Source organism: Schistocerca americana, chromosome 6, assembly GCF_021461395.2.
Source record: "Schistocerca americana isolate TAMUIC-IGC-003095 chromosome 6, iqSchAmer2.1, whole genome shotgun sequence".
Taxonomy (NCBI): Eukaryota; Metazoa; Arthropoda; class Insecta; order Orthoptera; family Acrididae; genus Schistocerca; species Schistocerca americana.
Window position 1 is genome coordinate 424,510,706 of NC_060124.1, and position 19,696 is coordinate 424,530,401.

The window sequence follows — 19,696 nt, forward strand, 5'->3', positions numbered from 1 at the left end:
AGTATTAACATATAGTATTTAGATGTGAGGCTCTACTATTTTGACAGCACTTTGAATCCCATCAATGTCATACAAGTCGATGCTGTTCACAATTACAGCTGATGCACCTCTCATCCTGTGTCTAGCAGAAAGATTGGACAAACCCTGCATGCAATATTCATCATGTCACATACACAGAAGCTCTAGCACATAAGCAGATACAGAGGCAGTCAAGACACAAAACACTAGCAAGCTTCAGGATTTTGGAATAGACAGCAACATCACAAACCAGTTTGTGTCACATGACACCAGTAGCTACTCAGTTATTAACTGCTTTCAGATACTAAATCTATCACTCTTTGTTTTGCACTAGCAATTCTTCCTGTAATAACAACATTCACCAAACTGGATTACATCTGAGTGACATTTCACAGGAACATAACTACAGCTACTAACACAATGCTAACCTGGTTTCTCTTACCACATGTCCCCTCAACATTTTAGGCTCATTCACACATCTCCATCACAGTGTTTCACTGTTGCCAAGTAGACCTGCCCTGTGTAAACTTGGATCAACACAAATATATCACCTGGTATTGTACTGAAAACGGAACTAGGTCCATCATTCCTACTACTACCTCACACAACCCGCATTCACCCATCCATGCGCAAGTAGTGACCTACACTGCTGTTTCAAAGTGTGCAATATGAATGGTGTTTTTAATGGTTCGTGAGGCTACTGTGTCTCTTTTTGCAGTCACTATTGTCTTCTGGCGCCATTGGATGTATAGGAGTTACTCAATAATTTAGACGGTCACACACTGTGTCTTCTTGTGCTGTTTTTTATGTGTGAGTTAAAAGTTGCCTTGCACTCTGTCATTAAATCGATTAGTATCGTGAGAAAGTACCACTGAAAGAGTAATGCAATTTGTGTTAGCAGTGAAGACAGTTTCGCAAAAATATTCGCTTGTTTTGAGAGTCTTCAAGACCTGCTACCAGCTCCAATCAGCGCCATTTATCCCACACATTAGAGAAGTGTGTTTCATAGGTATGCCTATAAGACACTAAACTCGGAATGTGAGAACATGGCGACAATACGTGCCATCACGTCTTGCTGCCGCCTAGCGGCAGCTGTGTGAACCTGCTGCTGCTGCTCTGGGTGGATGCTGCGAGAGCAAGCGACTCTACGATCTAAGTTTTACATCCAATACTGCCAAATAATACAGTTAACAGAGCTGCCACTTACTAAGAACGACACCTCGCAGTAATTAATTCACAGATTAGCACTCGGCAGGCCTTGTGTTCCTCGCCAGAGCTGCGTAAAGCTACGTCCAAGCCGAACCATATTTGACGCGACGCCATAACTATATATACAATTTCAGAGGGCTCCTCGAATGTACTCGCTTCGGCGGTACATATACTAAAATTGGAACGATACAGAGAAGATTAGCATGGCCCCTGCGCAAGGATGACACGCAAAATCGTGAAGCGTTCCACATTTTTTTCGCAATCTCACTCTCTCATGTCTCACATCAGCTGCTAATACCCTCAGCCACCTACACAAGTTTCGCTTCATATCTGCACCCACTTGTCACAAACTATGCTGTCCATTTACGCAGTTCTCCTCCACTCTCTTTCATTCACAACAGAACATGATAAAACTGGCAATAAACCTATCCCTTACATCACCAATGCACATCTAAACTGTCACTGTAATAACAACTCAGCAAGCACACCAAAACCACAACTACACTGACACAAGTACATGTCACTAGCACCCCTTCAGCTCATTCACAAACCTGTCACAAATCACAGCCAGTCTAAGACTAAGCGTAGCACAGGCAAAAGCCTCTTCTCTTCCTCAGTATCACACTCTGCTGTCACAACATCTCTTCCTACTGTCTCAATCACGTCATTTCATAACACACACCTACTGCCCCACACAACATTTGGAAACCTTACATCAACTTTACACAAGATAGCTGCATGTTCCAAATCTTTCTCACTCACATACTTTCACTCACACTACTGCTTAAATACACTCTAGCGCTCTAAAATTAGCTTGCATTACCTAATATTTATTTTTCTCTAACGCCTACAAAGCTTCTGGTGCCTGTATGCCACTATCACATACTGACTGCACACAGACCCACAACTTTTAACTTTATTCATCTTCATGGCTGCAGCTGATGCCATAATTGTTTCAGCACCATAAATAAACATGTGAAGGAAGATGTCTCTTTAATCATTAAGTGTGCAAGCTACCCTTTTACAGGAAGTTCATTTAACATTATGTTTCAAGTAACTTTCCTAGTGGCCTTGCTATCCAGCTGCAGCCTCATAATACAGACTGCAGGTGACACCTCATCAGATTCTTAACTGAAGCATATCTGCCTGTGTAATAAGCCACTGCCCTTCACCTAAAAACCAACTATTACAGCAAATCTGTGGTGCACAAGCATGTCATGTACAAATTTCACTGGTGCGATGCACAAAGTATTTTCCCACATGTCTGGCAATCTGCCACTACATATAGTTACCTAAATTAAATTCAAAAGTGTCAGCCAATGAATACCACAACACTGAAGTGTTTAGAAAGCAGACCAGTATGCTAGTATTAACATATAGTATTTAGATGTGAGGCTCTACTATTTTGACAGCACTTTGAATCCCATCAATGTCATACAAGTCGAAGCTGTTCACAATTACAGCTGATGCACCTCCCATCCTGTGTCTAGCAGAAACATTGGACAAACCCTGCATGCAATATTCATCATGTCACATACACAGAAGCTCTAGCACATAAGCAGATACAGAGGCAGTCAAGACACAAAACACTAGCAAGCTTCAGGATTTTGGAATAGACAGCAACATCACAAACCAGTTTGTGTCACATGACACCAGTAGCTACTCAGTTATTAACTGCTTTCAGATACTAAATCTATCACTCTTTGTTTTGCACTAGCAATTCTTCCTGTAATAACAACATTCACCAAACTGGATTACATCTGACTGGCATTTCACAGGAACATAACTACAGCTACTAACACAATGCTAACCTGGTTTCTCTTACCACATGTCCCCTCAACATTTTAGGCTCATTCACACATCTCCATCACAGTGTTTCACTGTTGCCAAGTAGACCTGCCCTGTGTAAACTTGGATCAACACAAATATATCACCTGGTATTGTACTGAAAACGGAACTATGTCCATCATTCCTACAACTACCTCACACAACTCGCATTCACCCATCCATGCGCTAGTAGTGACCTACACTGCTGTGTTTCAAAGTGTGCAATATGAATGGTGTTTTTAATGGTTCGTGAGGCTACTGTGTCTCTTTTTGCAGTCACTATTGTCTTCTGGCGCCATTGGATGAATAGGAGTTACTCAATAATTTAGATGGTCACACACTGTGTCTTCTTGTGCTGTTTTTGATGTGTGAGTTAAAAGTTGCCTTGCACTCTGTCATTAAATCGATTAGTATCGTGAGAAAGTACCACTGAAAGAGTAATGCAATTTGTGTTAGCAGTGAAGACAGTTTCGCAAAAATATTCGCTTGTTTTGAGAGTCTTCAAGACCTGCTACCAGCTCCAATCAGCGCCATTTATCCCACACATTAGAGAAGTGTGTTTCATAGGTATGCCTATAAGACACTAAACTCGGAATGTGAGAACATGGCGACAATCCGTGCCTAGCGGCAGCTGTGTGAACCTGCTGCTGCTGCTCTGGGTGGATGCTGCGAGAGCAAGCGACTCTACGATCTAAGTTTTACATCCAATACTGCCAAATATTACAGTTAACAGAGCTGCCACTTACTAAGAACGACACCTCGCAGTAATTAATGCACAGATTAGCACTCGGCAGTCCTTGTGTTCCTCGCCAGAGCTGCGTAAAGCTACGTCCAAGCCGAACCATATTTGACGCGACGCCATAATTATATATACAATTTCAGAGGGCTCCTCGAATGTACTCGCTTCGGCGGTACATATACTAAAATTGGAACGATACAGAGAAGATTAGCATGGCCCCTGCGCAAGGATGACACGCAAAATCGTGAAGCGTTCCACATTTTTTTCGCAATCTCACTCTCTCATGTCTCACATCAGCTGCTAATATCCTCAGCCACCTACACAAGTTTCGCTTCATATCTGCACCCACTTGTCACAAACTATGCTGTCCATTTACGCAGTTCTCCTCCACTCTCTTTCATTCACAACAGAACATGATAAAACTGGCAATAAACCTATCCCTTACATCACCAATGCACATCTAAAATGTCACTCTAATAACAACTCAGCAAGCACACCAAAACCACAACTACACTGACACAAGTACATGTCACTAGCACCCCTTCAGCTCATTCACAAACCTGACACAAATCACAGCCAGTCTAAGACTAAGCCTAGCACAGGCAAAAGCCTCTTCTCTTCCTCAGTATCACACTCTGCTGTCACAACATCTCTTCCTACTGTCTCAATCACGTCATTTCATAACACACACCTACTGCCACACACAACATTTGGAAACCTTACATCAACTTTACACAAGATAGCTGCATGTTCCAAATCTTTCTCACTCACATACTTTCACTCACACTACTGCTTAAATACACTCTAGCGCTCTAAAATTAGCTTGCATTACCTAATATTTATTTTTCTCTAACGCCTACAAAGCTTCTGGTGCCTGTATGCCACTATCACATACTGACTGCACACAGACCCACAACATTTAACTTTATTCATCTTCATGGCTGCAGCTGATGCCATAATTGTTTCAGCACCATAAATAAACATGTGAAGGAAGATGTCTCTTTAATCATTAAGTGTGCAAGCTACCATTTTACAGGAAGTTCATTTAACATTATGTTTCAAGTAACTTTCCTAGTGGCCTTGCTATCCAGCTGCAGCCTCATAATACAGACTGCAGGTGACACCTCATCAGATTCTTAACTGAAGCATATCTGCCTGTGTAATAAGCCACTGCCCTTCACCTAAAAACCAACTATTACAGCAAATCTGTCGTGCACAAGCATGTCATGTACAAATTTCACTGGTGTGACGCACAAAGTATTTTCCCACATGTCTGGCAATCTGCCACTACATATAGTTACCTAAATTAAATTCAAAAGTGTCAGCCAATGAATACCACAACACTGAAGTGTTTAGAAAGCAGACCAGTATGCTAGTATTAACATATAGTATTTAGATGTGAGACTCTACTATTTTGACAGCACTTTGAATCCCATCAATGTCATACAAGTCGATGCTGTTCACAATTACAGCTGATGCACCTCTCATCCTGTGTCTAGCAGAAAGATTGGACAAACCCTGCATGCAATATTCATCATGTCACATACACAGAAGCTCTAGCACAAAAGCAGATACAGAGGCAGTCAAGACACAAAACACTAGCAAGCTTCAGGATTTTGGAATAGACAGCAACATCACAAACCAGTTTGTGTCACATGACACCAGTAGCTACTCAGTTATTAACTGCTTTCAGATACTAAATCTATCACTCTTTGTTTTGCACTAGCAATTCTTCCTGTAATAACAACATTCACCAAACTGGATTACATCTGAGTGACATTTCACAGGAACATAACTACAGCTACTAACACAATGCTAACCTGGTTTCTCTTACCACATGTCCCCTCAACATTTTAGGCTCATTCACACATCTCCATCACAGTGTTTCACTGTTGCCAAGTAGACCTGCCCTGTGTAAACTTGGATCAACACAAATATATCACCTGGTATTGTACTGAAAACGGAACTATGTCCATCATTCCTACTACTACCTCACACAACTCGCATTCACCCATCCATGCGCTAGTAGTGACCTACACTGCTGTGTTTCAAAGTGTGCAATATGAATGGTGTTTCTTATGGTTCGTGAGGCTACTGTGTCTCTTTTTGCAGTCACTATTGTCTTCTGGCGCCATTGGATGAATAGGAGTTACTCAATAATTTAGACGGTCACACACTGTGTCTTCTTGTGGTGTTTTTGATGTGTGAGTTAAAAGTTGCCTTGCACTCTGTCATTAAATCGATTAGTATCGTGAGAAAGTACCACTGAAAGAGTAATGCAATTTGTGTTAGCAGTGAAGACAGTTTCGCAAAAATATTCGCTTGTTTTGAGAGTCTTCAAGACCTGCTACCAGCTCGAATCAGCGCCATTTATCCCACACATTAGAGAAGTGTGTTTCATAGGTATGCCTATAAGACACTAAACTCGGAATGTGAGAACATGGCGACAATCCGTGCCTAGCGGCAGCTGTGTGAACCTGCTGCTGCTGCTCTGGGTGGATGCTGCGAGAGCAAGCGACTCTACGATCTAAGTTTTACATCCAATACTGCCAAATAATACAGTTAACAGAGCTGCCACTTACTAAGAACGACACCTCGCAGTAATTAATGCACAGATTAGCACCCGGCAGGCCTTGTGTTCCTCGCCAGAGCTGCGTAAAGCTACGTCCAAGCCGAACCATATTTGACGCGACGCCATAACTATATATACAATTTCAGAGGGCTCCTCGAATGTACTCGCTTCGGCGGTACATATACTAAAATTGGAACGATACAGAGAAGATTAGCATGGCCCCTGCGCAAGGATGACACGCAAAATCGTGAAGCGTTCCACATTTTTTTCGCAATCTCACTCTCTCATGTCTCACATCAGCTGCTAATACCCTCAGCCACCTACACAAGTTTCGCTTCATATCTGCACCCACTTGTCACAAACTATGCTGTCCATTTACGCAGTTCTCCTCCACTCTCTTTCATTCACAACAGAACATGATAAAACTGGCAATAAACCTATCCCTTACATCACCAATGCACATCTAAAATGTCACTCTAATAACAACTCAGCAAGCACACCAAAACCACAACTACACTGACACAAGTACATGTCACTAGCACCCCTTCAGCTCATTCACAAACCTGACACAAATCACAGCCAGTCTAAGACTAAGCCTAGCACAGGCAAAAGCCTCTTCTCTTCCTCAGTATCACACTCTGCTGTCACAACATCTCTTCCTACTGTCTCAATCACGTCATTTCATAACACACACCTACTGCCACACACAACATTTGGAAACCTTACATCAACTTTACACAAGATAGCTGCATGTTCCAAATCTTTCTCACTCACATACTTTCACTCACACTACTGGTTACATACACTCTAGCGCTCTAAAATTAGCTTGCATTACCTAATATTTATTTTTCTCTAACGCCTACAAAGCTTCTGGTGCCTGTATGCCACTATCACATACTGACTGCACACAGACCCACAACATTTAACTTTATTCATCTTCATGGCTGCAGCTGATGCCATAATTGTTTCAGCACCATAAATAAACATGTGAAGGAAGATGTCTCTTTAATCATTAAGTGTGCAAGCTACCCCTTTACAGGAAGTTCATTTAACATTATGTTTCAAGTAACTTTCCTAGTGGCCTTGCTATCCAGCTGCAGCCTCATAATACAGACTGCAGGTGACACCTCATCAGATTCTTAACTGAAGCATATCTGCCTGTGTAATAAGCCACTGCCCTTCAGCTAAAAACCAACTATTACAGCAAATCTGTGGTGCACAAGCATGTCATGTACAAATTTCACTGGTGTGACGCACAAAGTATTTTGCCACAATCAGCCACTACATATAGTTACCTAAATTAAATTCAAAAGTGTCAGCCAATGAATACCACAACACTGAAGTGTTTAGAAAGCAGACCAGTATGCTAGTATTAACATATAGTATTTAGATGTGAGGCTCTACTATTTTGACAGCACTTTGAATCCCATCAATGTCATACAAGTCGATGCTGTTCACAATTACAGCTGATGCACCTCTCATCCTGTGTCTAGCAGAAAGATTGGACAAACCCTGCATGCAATATTCATCATGTCACATACACAGAAGCTCTAGCACATAAGCAGATACAGAGGCAGTCAAGACACAAAACACTAGCAAGCTTCAGGATTTTGGAATAGACAGCAGCATCACAAACCAGTTTGTGTCACATGACACCAGTAGCTACTCAGTTATTAACTGCTTTCAGATACTAAATCTATCACTCTTTGTTTTGCACTAGCAATTCTTCCTGTAATAACAACATTCACCAAACTGGATTACATCTGATTGACATTTCACAGGAACATAACTACAGCTAGTAACACAATGCTAACCTGGTTTCTCTTACCACATGCCCCCTCAACATTTTAGGCTCATTCACACATCTCCATCACAGTGTTTCACTGTTGCCAAGTAGACCTGCCCTGTGTAAACTTGGATCAACACAAATATATCACCTGGTATTGTACTGAAAACGGAACTATGTCCATAATTCCTACTACTACCTCACACAACTCGCATTCACCCATCCATGCGCTAGTAGTGACCTACACTGCTGTGTTTCAAAGTGTGCAATATGAATGGTGTTTTTAATGGTTCGTGAGGCTACTGTGTCTCTTTTTGCAGGCACTATTGTCTTCTGGCGCCATTGGATGAATAGGAGTTACTCAATAATTTACATGGTCACACACTGTGTCGTCTTGTGCTGTACTTGATGTGTGAGTTAAAAGTTGCCTTGCACTCTGTCATTAAATCGATTAGTATCGTGAGAAAGTACCACTGAAAGAGTAATGCAATTTGTGTTAGCAGTGAAGACAGTTTCGCAAAAATATTCGCTTGTTTTGAGAGTCTTCAAGACCTGCTACCAGCTCCAATCAGCGCCATTTATCCCACACATTAGAGAAGTGTGTTTCATAGGTATGCCTATAAGACACTAAACTCGGAATGTGAGAACATGGCGACAATACGTGTCATCACGTCTTGCTGCCGCCTAGCGGCAGCTGTGTGAACCTGCTGCTGCTGCTCTGGGTGGATGCTGCGAGAGCAAGCGACTCTACGATCTAAGTTTTACATCCAATACTGCCAAATAATACAGTTAACAGAGCTGCCACTTACTAAGAACGACACCTCGCAGTAATTAATGCACAGATTAGCACCCGGCAGGCCTTGTGTTCCTCGCCAGAGCTGCGTAAAGCTACGTCCAAGCCGAACCATATTTGACGCGACGCCATAACTATATATACAATTTCAGAGGGCTCCTCGAATGTACTCGCTTCGGCGGTACATATACTAAAATTGGAACGATACAGAGAAGATTAGCATGGCCCCTGCGCAAGGATGACACGCAAAACCGTGAAGCGTTCCACATTTTTTTCGCAATCTCACTCTCTCATGTCTCACATCAGCTGCTAATACCCTCAGCCACCTACACAAGTTTCGCTTCATATCTGCACCCACTTGTCACAAACTATGCTGTCCATTTACGCAGTTCTCCTCCACTCTCTTTCATTCACAATAGAACATGATAAAACTGGCAATAAACCTATCCCTTACATCACCAATGCACATCTAAAATGTCACTCTAATAACAACTCAGCAAGCACACCAAAACCACAACTACACTGACACAAGTACATGTCACTAGCACCCCTTCAGCTCATTCACAAACCTGACACAAATCACAGCCAGTCTAAGACTAAGCCTAGCACAGGCAAAAGCCTCTTCTCTTCCTCAGTATCACACTCTGCTTTCACAACATCTCTTCCTACTGTCTCAATCACGTCATTTCATAACACACACCTACTGCCACACACAACATTTGGAAACCTTACATCAACTTTACACAAGATAGCTGCATGTTCCAAATCTTTCTCACTCACATACTTTCACTCACACTACTGGTTACATACACTCTACCGCTCTAAAATTAGCTTGCATTACCTAATATTTATTTTTCTCTAACGCCTACAAAGCTTCTGGTGCCTGTATGCCACTATCACATACTGACTGCACACAGACCCACAACATTTAACTTTATTCATCTTCATGGCTGCAGCTGATGCCATAATTGTTTCAGCAGCATAAATAAACATGTGAAGGAAGATGTCTCTTTAATGATTAAGTGTGCAAGCTACCCCTTTACAGGAAGTTCATTTAACATTATGTTTCAAGTAACTTTCCTAGTGGCCTTGCTATCCAGCTGCAGCCTCATAATACAGACTGCAGGTGACACCTCATCAGATTCTTAACTGAAGCATATCTGCCTGTGTAATAAGCCACTGCCCTTCACCTAAAAACCAACTATTACAGCAAATCTGTGGTGCACAAGCAAGTCATGTACAAATTTCACTGGTGTGACGCACAAAGTATTTTCCCACATGTCTGGCAATCTGCCACTACATATAGTTACCTAAATTAAATTCAAAAGTGTCAGCCAATGAATACCACAACACTGAAGTGTTTAGAAAGCAGACCAGTATGCTAGTATTAACATATAGTATTTAGATGTGAGGCTCTACTATTTTGACAGCACTTTGAATCCCATCAATGTCATACAAGTCGATGCTGTTCACAATTACAGCTGATGCACCTCTCATCCTGTGTCTAGCAGAAAGATTGGACAAACCCTGCATGCAATATTCATCATGTCACATACACAGAAGCTCTAGCACATAAGCAGATACAGAGGCAGTCAAGACACAAAACACTAGCAAGCTTCAGGATTTTGGAATAGACAGCAGCATCACAAACCAGTTTGTGTCACATGACACCAGTAGCTACTCAGTTATTAACTGCTTTCAGATACTAAATCTATCACTCTCTGTTTTGCACTAGCAATTCTTCCTGTAATAACAACATTCACCAAACTGGATTACATCTGATTGACATTTCACAGGAACATAACTACAGCTAGTAACACAATGCTAACCTGGTTTCTCTTACCACATGCCCCCTGAACATTTTAGGCTCATTCACACATCTCCATCACAGTGTTTCACTGTTGCCAAGTAGACCTGCCCTGTGTAAACTTGGATCAACACAAATATATCACCTGGTATTGTACTGAAAACGGAACTATGTCCATCATTCCTACTACTACCTCACACAACTCGCATTCACCCATCCATGCGCTAGTAGTGACCTACACTGCTGTGTTTCAAAGTGTGCAATATGAATGGTGTTTTTAATGGTTCGTGAGGCTACTGTGTCTCTTTTTGCAGTCACTATTGTCTTCTGGCGCCATTGGATGAATAGGAGTTACTCAATAATTTACATGGTCACACACTGTGTCGTCTTGTGCTGTACTTGATGTGTGAGTTAAAAGTTGCCTTGCACTCTGTCATTAAATCGATTAGTATCGTGAGAAAGTACCACTGAAAGAGTAATGCAATTTGTGTTAGCAGTGAAGACAGTTTCGCAAAAATATTCGCTTGTTTTGAGAGTCTTCAAGACCTGCTACCAGCTCCAATCAGCGCCATTTATCCCACACATTAGAGAAGTGTGTTTCATAGGTATGCCTATAAGACACTAAACTCGGAATGTGAGAACATGGCGACAATACGTGCCATCACGTCTCGCTGCCGCCTAGCGGCAGCTGTGTGAACCTGCTGCTGCTGCTCTGGGTGGATGCTGCGAGAGCAAGCGACTCTACGATCTAAGTTTTACATCCAATACTGCCAAATGATACAGTTAACAGAGCTGCCACTTACTAAGAACGACACCTCGCAGTAATTAATGCACAGATTAGCACCCGGCAGGCCTTGTGTTCCTCGCCAGAGCTGCGTAAAGCTACGTCCAAGCCGAACCATATTTGACGCGACGCCATAACTATATATACAATTTCAGAGGGCTCCTCGAATGTACTCGCTTCGGCGGTACATATACTAAAATTGGAACGATACAGAGAAGATTAGCATGGCCCCTGCGCAAGGATGACACGCAAAATCGTGAAGCGTTCCACATTTTTTTCGCAATCTCACTCTCTCATGTCTCACATCAGCTGCTAATACCCTCAGCCACCTACACAAGTTTCGCTTCATATCTGCACCCACTTGTCACAAACTATGCTGTCCATTTACGCAGTTCTCCACCACTCTCTTTCATTCACAACAGAACATGATAAAACTGGCAATAAACCTATCCCTTACATCACCAATGCACATCTAAAATGTCACTCTAATAACAACTCAGCAAGCACACCAAAACCACAACTACACTGACACAAGTACATGTCACTAGCACCCCTTCAGCTCATTCACAAACCTGACACAAATCACAGCCAGTCTAAGACTAAGCCTAGCACAGGCAAAAGCCTCTTCTCTTCCTCAGTATCACACTCTGCTGTCACAACATCTCTTCCTACTGTCTCAATCACGTCATTTCATAACACACACCTACTGCCACACACAACATTTGGAAACCTTACATCAACTTTACACAAGATAGCTGCATGTTCCAAATCTTTCTCACTCACATACTTTCACTCACACTACTGCTTAAATACACTCTAGCGCTCTAAAATTAGCTTGCATTACCTAATATTTATTTTTCTCTAACGCCTACAAAGCTTCTGGTGACTGTATGCCACTATCACATACTGACTGCACACAGACCCACAACATTTAACTTTATTCATCTTCATGGCTGCAGCTGATGCCATAATTGTTTCAGCACCATAAATAAACATGTGAAGGAAGATGTCTCTTTAATCATTAAGTGTGCAAGCTACCCCTTTACAGGAAGTTCATTTAACATTATGTATCAAGTAACTTTCCTAGTGGCCTTGCTATCCAGCTGCAGCCTCATAATACAGACTGCAGGTGACACCTCATCAGATTCTTAACTGAAGCATATCTGCCTGTGTAATAAGCCACTGCCCTTCACCTAAAAACCAACTATTACAGCAAATCTGTGGTGCACAAGCATGTCATGTACAAATTTCACTGGTGTGACGCACAAAGTATTTTCCCACATGTCGGGCAATCTGCCACTACATATAGTTACCTAAATTAAATTCAAAAGTGTCAGCCAATGAATACCACAACACTGAAGTGTTTAGAAAGCAGACCAGTATGCTAGTATTAACATATAGTATTTAGATGTGAGGCTCTACTATTTTGACAGCACTTTGAATCCCATCAATGTCATACAAGTCGATGCTGTTCACAATTACAGCTGATGCACCTCTCATCCTGTGTCTAGCAGAAAGATTGGACAAACCCTGCATGCAATATTCATCATGTCACATACACAGAAGCTCTAGCACATAAGCAGATACAGAGGCAGTCAAGACACAAAACACTAGCAAGCTTCAGGATTTTGGAATAGACAGCAACATCACAAACCAGTTTGTGTCACATGACACCAGTAGCTACTCAGTTATTAACTGCTTTCAGATACTAAATCTATCACTCTTTGTTTTGCACTAGCAATTCTTCCCGTAATAACAACATTCACCAAACTGGATTACATCTGACTGACATTTCACAGGAACATAACTACAGCTACTAACACAATGCTAACCTGGTTTCTCTTACCACATGTCCCCTCAACATTTTAGGCTCATTCACACATCTCCATCACAGTGTTTCACTGTTGCCAAGTAGACCTGCCCTGTGTAAACTTGGATCAACACAAATATATCACCTGGTATTGTGCTGAAAACGGAACTATGTCCATCATTCCTACTACTACCTCACACAACTCGCATTCACCTAACCATGCGCTAGTAGTGACCTACACTGCTGTGTTTCAAAGTGTGCAATATGAATGGTGTTTTTTATGGTTCGTGAGGCTACTGTGTCTCTTTTTGCAGTCACTATTGTCTTCTGGCGCCATTGGATGAATAGGAGTTACTCAATAATTTACATGGTCACACACTGTGTCTTCTTGTGCTGTACTTGATGTGTGAGTTAAATGTTGCCTTGCACTCTGTCATTAAATCGATTAGTATCGTGAGAAAGTACCACTGAAAGAGTAATGCAATTTGTGTTAGCAGTGAAGACAGTTTCGCAAAAATATTCGCTTGTTTTGAGAGTCTTCAAGACCTGCTACCAGCTCCAATCAGCGCCATTTATCCCACACATTAGACAAGTGTGTTTCATAGGTATGCCTATAAGACACTAAACTCGGAATGTGAGAACATGGCGACAATACGTGCCATCACGTCGTGCTGCCGCCTAGCGGCAGCTGTGTGAACCTGCTGCTGCTGCTCTGGGTGGATGCTGCGAGAGCAAGCGACTCTACGATCTAAGTTTTACATCCAATACTGCCAAATAATACAGTTAACAGAGCTGCCACTTACTAAGAACGACACCTCGCAGTAATTAATGCACAGATTAGCACCCGGCAGGCCTTGTGTTCCTCGCCAGAGCTGCGTAAAGCTACGTCCAAGCCGAACCATATTTGACGCGACGCCATAACTATATATACAATTTCAGAGGGCTCCTCGAATGTACTCGCTTCGGTGGTACATATACTAAAATTAATACAGTTACCAGAGCTGCCACTTACTAAGAACGACACCTCGCAGTAATTAATGCACAGATTAGCACCCGGCAGGCCTTGTGTTCCTCGCCAGAGCTGCGTAAAGCTACGTCCAAGCCGAACCATATTTGACGCGACGCCATAACTATATATACAATTTCAGAGGGCTCCTCGAATGTACTCGCTTCGGTGGTACATATACTAAAATTAATACAGTTACCAGAGCTGCCACTTACTAAGAACGACACCTCGCAGTAATTAATTCACAGATTAGCACCCGGCAGGCCTTGTGTTCCTCGCCAGAGCTGCGTAAAGCTACGTCCAAGCCGAACCATATTTGACGCGACGCCATAACTATATATACAATTTCAGAGGGCTCCTCGAATGTACTCGCTTCGGCGGTACATATACTAAAATTGGAACGATACAGAGAAGATTAGCATGGCCCCTGCGCAAGGATGACACGCAAAATCGTGAAGCGTTCCACATTTTTTTCGCAATCTCACTCTCTCATGTCTCACATCAGCTGCTAATACCCTCAGCCACCTACACAAGTTTCGCTTCATATCTGCACCCACTTGTCACAAACTATGCTGTCCATTTACGCAGTTCTCCTCCACTCTCTTTCATTCACAACAGAACATGATAAAACTGGCAATAAACCTATCCCTTACATCACCAATGCACATCTAAAATGTCACTCTAATAACAACTCAGCAAGCACACCAAAACCACAACTACACTGACACAAGTACATGTCACTAGCACCCCTTCAGCTCATTCACAAACCTGACACAAATCACAGCCAGTCTAAGACTAAGCCTAGCACAGGCAAAAGCCTCTTCTCTTCCTCAGTATCACACTCTGCTGTCACAACATCTCTTCCTACTGTCTCAATCACGTCATTTCATAACACACACCTACTGCCACACACAACATTTGGAAACCTTACATCAACTTTACACAAGATAGCTGCATGTTCCAAATCTTTCTCACTCACATACTTTCACACACACTACTGCTTAAATACACTCTAGCGCTCTAAAATTAGCTTGCATTACCTAATATTTATTTTTCTCTAACGCCTACAAAGCTTCTGGTGCCTGTATGCCACTATCACATACTGACTGCACACAGACCCACAACATTTAACTTTATTCATCTTCATGGCTGCAGCTGATGCCATAATTGTTTCAGCACCATAAATAAACATGTGAAGGAAGATGTCTCTTTAATGATTAAGTGTGCAAGCTACCCCTTTACAGGAAGTTCATTTAACATTATGTTTCAAGTAACTTTCCTAGTGGCCTTGCTATCCAGCTGCAGCCTCATAATACAGACTGCAGGTGACACCTCATCAGATTCTTAACTGAAGCATATCTGCCTGTGTAATAAGCCACTGCCCTTCACCTAAAAACCAACTATTACAGCAAATCTGTGGTGCACAAGCATGTCATGTACAAATTTCACTGGTGTGACGCACAAAGTATTTTCCCACATGTCTGGCAATCTGCCACTACATATAGTTACCTAAATTAAATTCAAAAGTGTCAGCCAATGAATACCACAACACTGAAGTGTTTAGAAAGCAGACCAGTATGCTAGTATTAACATATAGTATTTAGATGTGAGGCTCTACTATTTTGACAGCACTTTGAATCCCATCAATGTCATACAAGTCGATGCTGTTCACAATTACAGCTGATGCACCTCTCATCCTGTGTCTAGCAGAAAGATTGGACAAACCCTGCATGCAATATTCATCATGTCACATACACAGAAGCTCTAGCACATAAGCAGATACAGAGGCAGTCAAGACACAAAACACTAGCAAGCTTCAGGGTTTTGGAATAGACAGCAACATCACAAACCGGTTTGTGTCACATGACACCAGTAGCTACTCAGTTATTAACTGCTTTCAGATACTAAATCTATCACTCTTTGTTTTGCACTAGCAATTCTTCCTGTAATAACAACATTCACCAAACTGGATTACATCTGACTGACATTTCACAGGAACATAACTACAGCTACTAACACAATGCTAACCTGGTTTCTCTTACCACATGTCCCCTCAACATTTTAGGCTCATTCACACATCTCCATCACAGTGTTTCACTGTTGCCAAGTAGACCTGCCCTATGTAAACTTGGATCAACACAAATATATCACCTGGTATTGTACTGAAAACGGAACTATGTCCATCGTTCCTACTACTACCTCACACAACTCGCATTCACCCATCCATGCGCTAGTAGTGACCTACACTGCTGTGTTTCAAAGTGTGCAATATGAATGGTGTTTTTAATGGTTCGTGAGGCTACTGTGTCTCTTTTTGTAGTCACTATTGTCTTCTGGCGCCATTGGATGAATAGGAGTTACTCAATAATTTACATGGTCACACACTGTGTCTTCTTGTGCTGTACTTGATGTGTGAGTTAAAAGTTGCCTTGCACTCTGTCATTAAATCGATTAGTATCGTGAGAAAGTACCACTGAAAGAGTAATGCAATTTGTGTTAGCAGTGAAGACAGTTTCGCAAAAATATTCGCTTGTTTTGAGAGTCTTCAAGACCTGCTACCAGCTCCAATCAGCGCCATTTATCCCACACATTAGAGAAGTGTGTTTCATAGGTATGCCTATAAGACACTAAACTCGGAATGTGAGAACATGGCGACAATACGTGCCATCACGTCTTGCTGCCGCCTAGCGGCAGCTGTGTGAACCTGCTGCTGCTGCTCTGGGTGGATGCTGCGAGAGCAAGCGACTCTACGATCTAAGTTTTACATCCAATACTGCCAAATAATACAGTTAACAGAGCTGCCCCTTACTAAGAACGACACCTCGCAGTAAGTAATGCACAGATTAGCACTCGGCAGGCCTTGTGTTCCTCGCCAGAGGTGCGTAAAGCTACGTCCAAGCCGAACCATATTTGACGCGACGCCATAACTATATATACAATTTCAGAGGGCTCCTCGAATGTACTTCCTTCGGCGGTACTTGTCACAAACTATGCTGTCCATTTACGCAGTTCTCCTCCACTCACTTTCATTCACAACAGAACATGATAAAACTGGCAATAAACCTATCCCTTACATCACCAATGCACATCTAAAATGTCACTCTAATAACAACTCAGCAAGCACACCAAAACCACAACTGCACTGACACAAGTACATGTCACTAGCACCCCTTCAGCTCATTCACAAACCTGACACAAATCACAGCCAGTCTAAGACTAAGCCTAGCACAGGCAAAAGCCTCTTCTCTTCCTCAGTATCACACTCTGCTGTCACAACATCTCTTCCTACTGTCTCAATCACGTCATTTCATAACACACACCTACTGCCACACACAACATTTGGAAACCTTACATCAACTTTACACAAGATAGCTGCATGTTCCAAATCTTTCTCACTCACATACTTTCACTCACACTACTGCTTAAATACACTCTAGCGCTCTAAAATTAGCTTGCATTACCTAATATTTATTTTTCTCTAACGCCTACAAAGCTTCTGGTGCCTGTATGCCACTATCACATACTGACTGCACACAGACCCACAACATTTAACTTTATTCATCTTCATGGCTGCAGCTGATGCCATAATTGTTTCAGCAGCATAAATAAACATGTGAAGGAAGATGTCTCTTTAATCATTAAGAGTGCAAGCTACCCCTTTACAGGAAGTTCATTTAACATTATGTTTCAAGTAACTTTCCTAGTGGCCTTGCTATCCAGCTGCAGCCTCATAATACAGACTGCAGGTGACACCTCATCAGATTCTTAACTGAAGCATATCTGCCTGTGTAATAAGCCACTGCCCTTCACCTAAAAACCAACTATTACAGCAAATCTGTGGTGCACAAGCATGTCATGTACAAATTTCACTGGTGTGACGCACAAAGTATTTTGCCACAATCAGCCACAACATATAGTTACCTAAATTAAATTCAAAAGTGTCAGCCAATGAATACCACAACACTGAAGTGTTTAGAAAGCAGACCAGTATGCTAGTATTAACATATAGTATTTAGATGTAAGGCTCTACTATTTTGACAGCACTTTGAATCCCATCAATGTCATACAAGTCGATGCTGTTCACAATTACAGCTGATGCACCTTTCATCCTGTGTCTGGCAGAAAGATTGGACAAACCCTGCATGCAATATTCATCATGTCACATACACAGAAGCTCTAGCACATAAGCAGATACAGAGGCAGTCAAGACACAAAACACTAGCAAGCTTCAGGATTTTGGAATAGACAGCAACATCACAAACCAGTTTGTGTCACATGACACCAGTAGCTACTCAGTTATTAACTGCTTTCAGATACTAAATCTATCACTCTTTGGTTTGCACTAGCAGTTCTTCCTGTAATAACAACATTCACCAAACTGGATTACATCTGACTGACATTTCACAGGAACATAACTACAGCTACTAACACAATGCTAACCTGGTTTCTCTAACCACATGCCCCCCAAAACATTTGAGGCTCATTCACACATCTCCATCACAGTGTTTCACTGTTGCCAAGTAGACCTGCCCTGTGTAAACTTGGATCAACACAAATATATCACCTGGTATTGTACTGAAAACGGAACTATGTCCATCATTCCTAGTACTACCTCACAACTCGCATTCACCCATCCATGCGCTAGTAGTGACCTACACTGCTGTGTTTCAAAGTGTGCAATACGAATGGTGTTTTTAATGGTTCGTGAGGCTACTGTGTCTCTTTTTGCAGTCACTATTGTCTTCTGGCGCCATTGGATGAATAGGAGTTACTCAGTAATTTACATGGTCACACACTGTGTCTTCTTGTGCTGTACTTGATGTGTGAGTTAAAAGTTGCCTTGCACTCTGTCATTAAATCGATTGGTATCGTGAGAAAGTACCACTGAAAGAGTAATGCAATTTGTGTTAGCAGTGAAGACAGTTTCGCAAAAACATTCGCTTGTTTTGAGAGTCTTCAAGACCTGCTACCAGCTCCAATCAGCGCCATTTATCCCACACATTAGAGAAGTGTGTTTCATAGGTATGCCTATAAGACACTAAACTCGGAATGTGAGAACATGGCGACAATACGTGCCATCACGTCTTGCTGCCGCCTAGCGGCAGCTGTGTGAACCTGCTGCTGCTGCTCTGGGTGGATGCTACGAGAGGAAGCGACTCTACGATCTAAGTTTCACATCCAATACTGCCAAATAATACAGTTAACAGAGCTGCCACTTACTAAGAACGACACCTCGCAGTAATTAATTCACAGATTAGCACTCGGCAGGCCTTGTGTTCCTCGCCAGAGGTGCGTAAAGCTACGTCCAAGCCGAACCATATTTGACGCGACGCCATAACTATATA

The 19,696-nt window shown here is 42.1% G+C and overlaps 6 non-coding genes across 6 annotated transcripts; all 6 read left to right on the forward strand.

Annotated features, from left to right (window-relative positions):
- The first annotated feature begins 1,375 nt into the window (after positions 1–1,375).
- Positions 1,376–1,482, forward strand: LOC124620862. The gene has a single exon (XR_006980379.1). It is a non-coding gene; the product is annotated as a U6 spliceosomal RNA (small nuclear RNA).
- Positions 1,483–3,950: 2,468 nt separating this feature from the next.
- LOC124620864 lies at positions 3,951–4,057 on the forward strand. The gene has a single exon (XR_006980380.1). It is a non-coding gene; the product is annotated as a U6 spliceosomal RNA (small nuclear RNA).
- A 2,468-nt stretch (positions 4,058–6,525) lies between these two features.
- On the forward strand, positions 6,526–6,632 carry LOC124620865. The gene has a single exon (XR_006980381.1). It is a non-coding gene; the product is annotated as a U6 spliceosomal RNA (small nuclear RNA).
- A 2,478-nt stretch (positions 6,633–9,110) lies between these two features.
- On the forward strand, positions 9,111–9,217 carry LOC124620874. The gene has a single exon (XR_006980389.1). It is a non-coding gene; the product is annotated as a U6 spliceosomal RNA (small nuclear RNA).
- A 2,487-nt stretch (positions 9,218–11,704) lies between these two features.
- Positions 11,705–11,811, forward strand: LOC124620866. Its single transcript, XR_006980382.1, has one exon. It is a non-coding gene; the product is annotated as a U6 spliceosomal RNA (small nuclear RNA).
- Positions 11,812–14,716: 2,905 nt separating this feature from the next.
- On the forward strand, positions 14,717–14,823 carry LOC124620867. Its single transcript, XR_006980383.1, has one exon. It is a non-coding gene; the product is annotated as a U6 spliceosomal RNA (small nuclear RNA).
- The last annotated feature ends 4,873 nt before the right edge of the window (positions 14,824–19,696 follow it).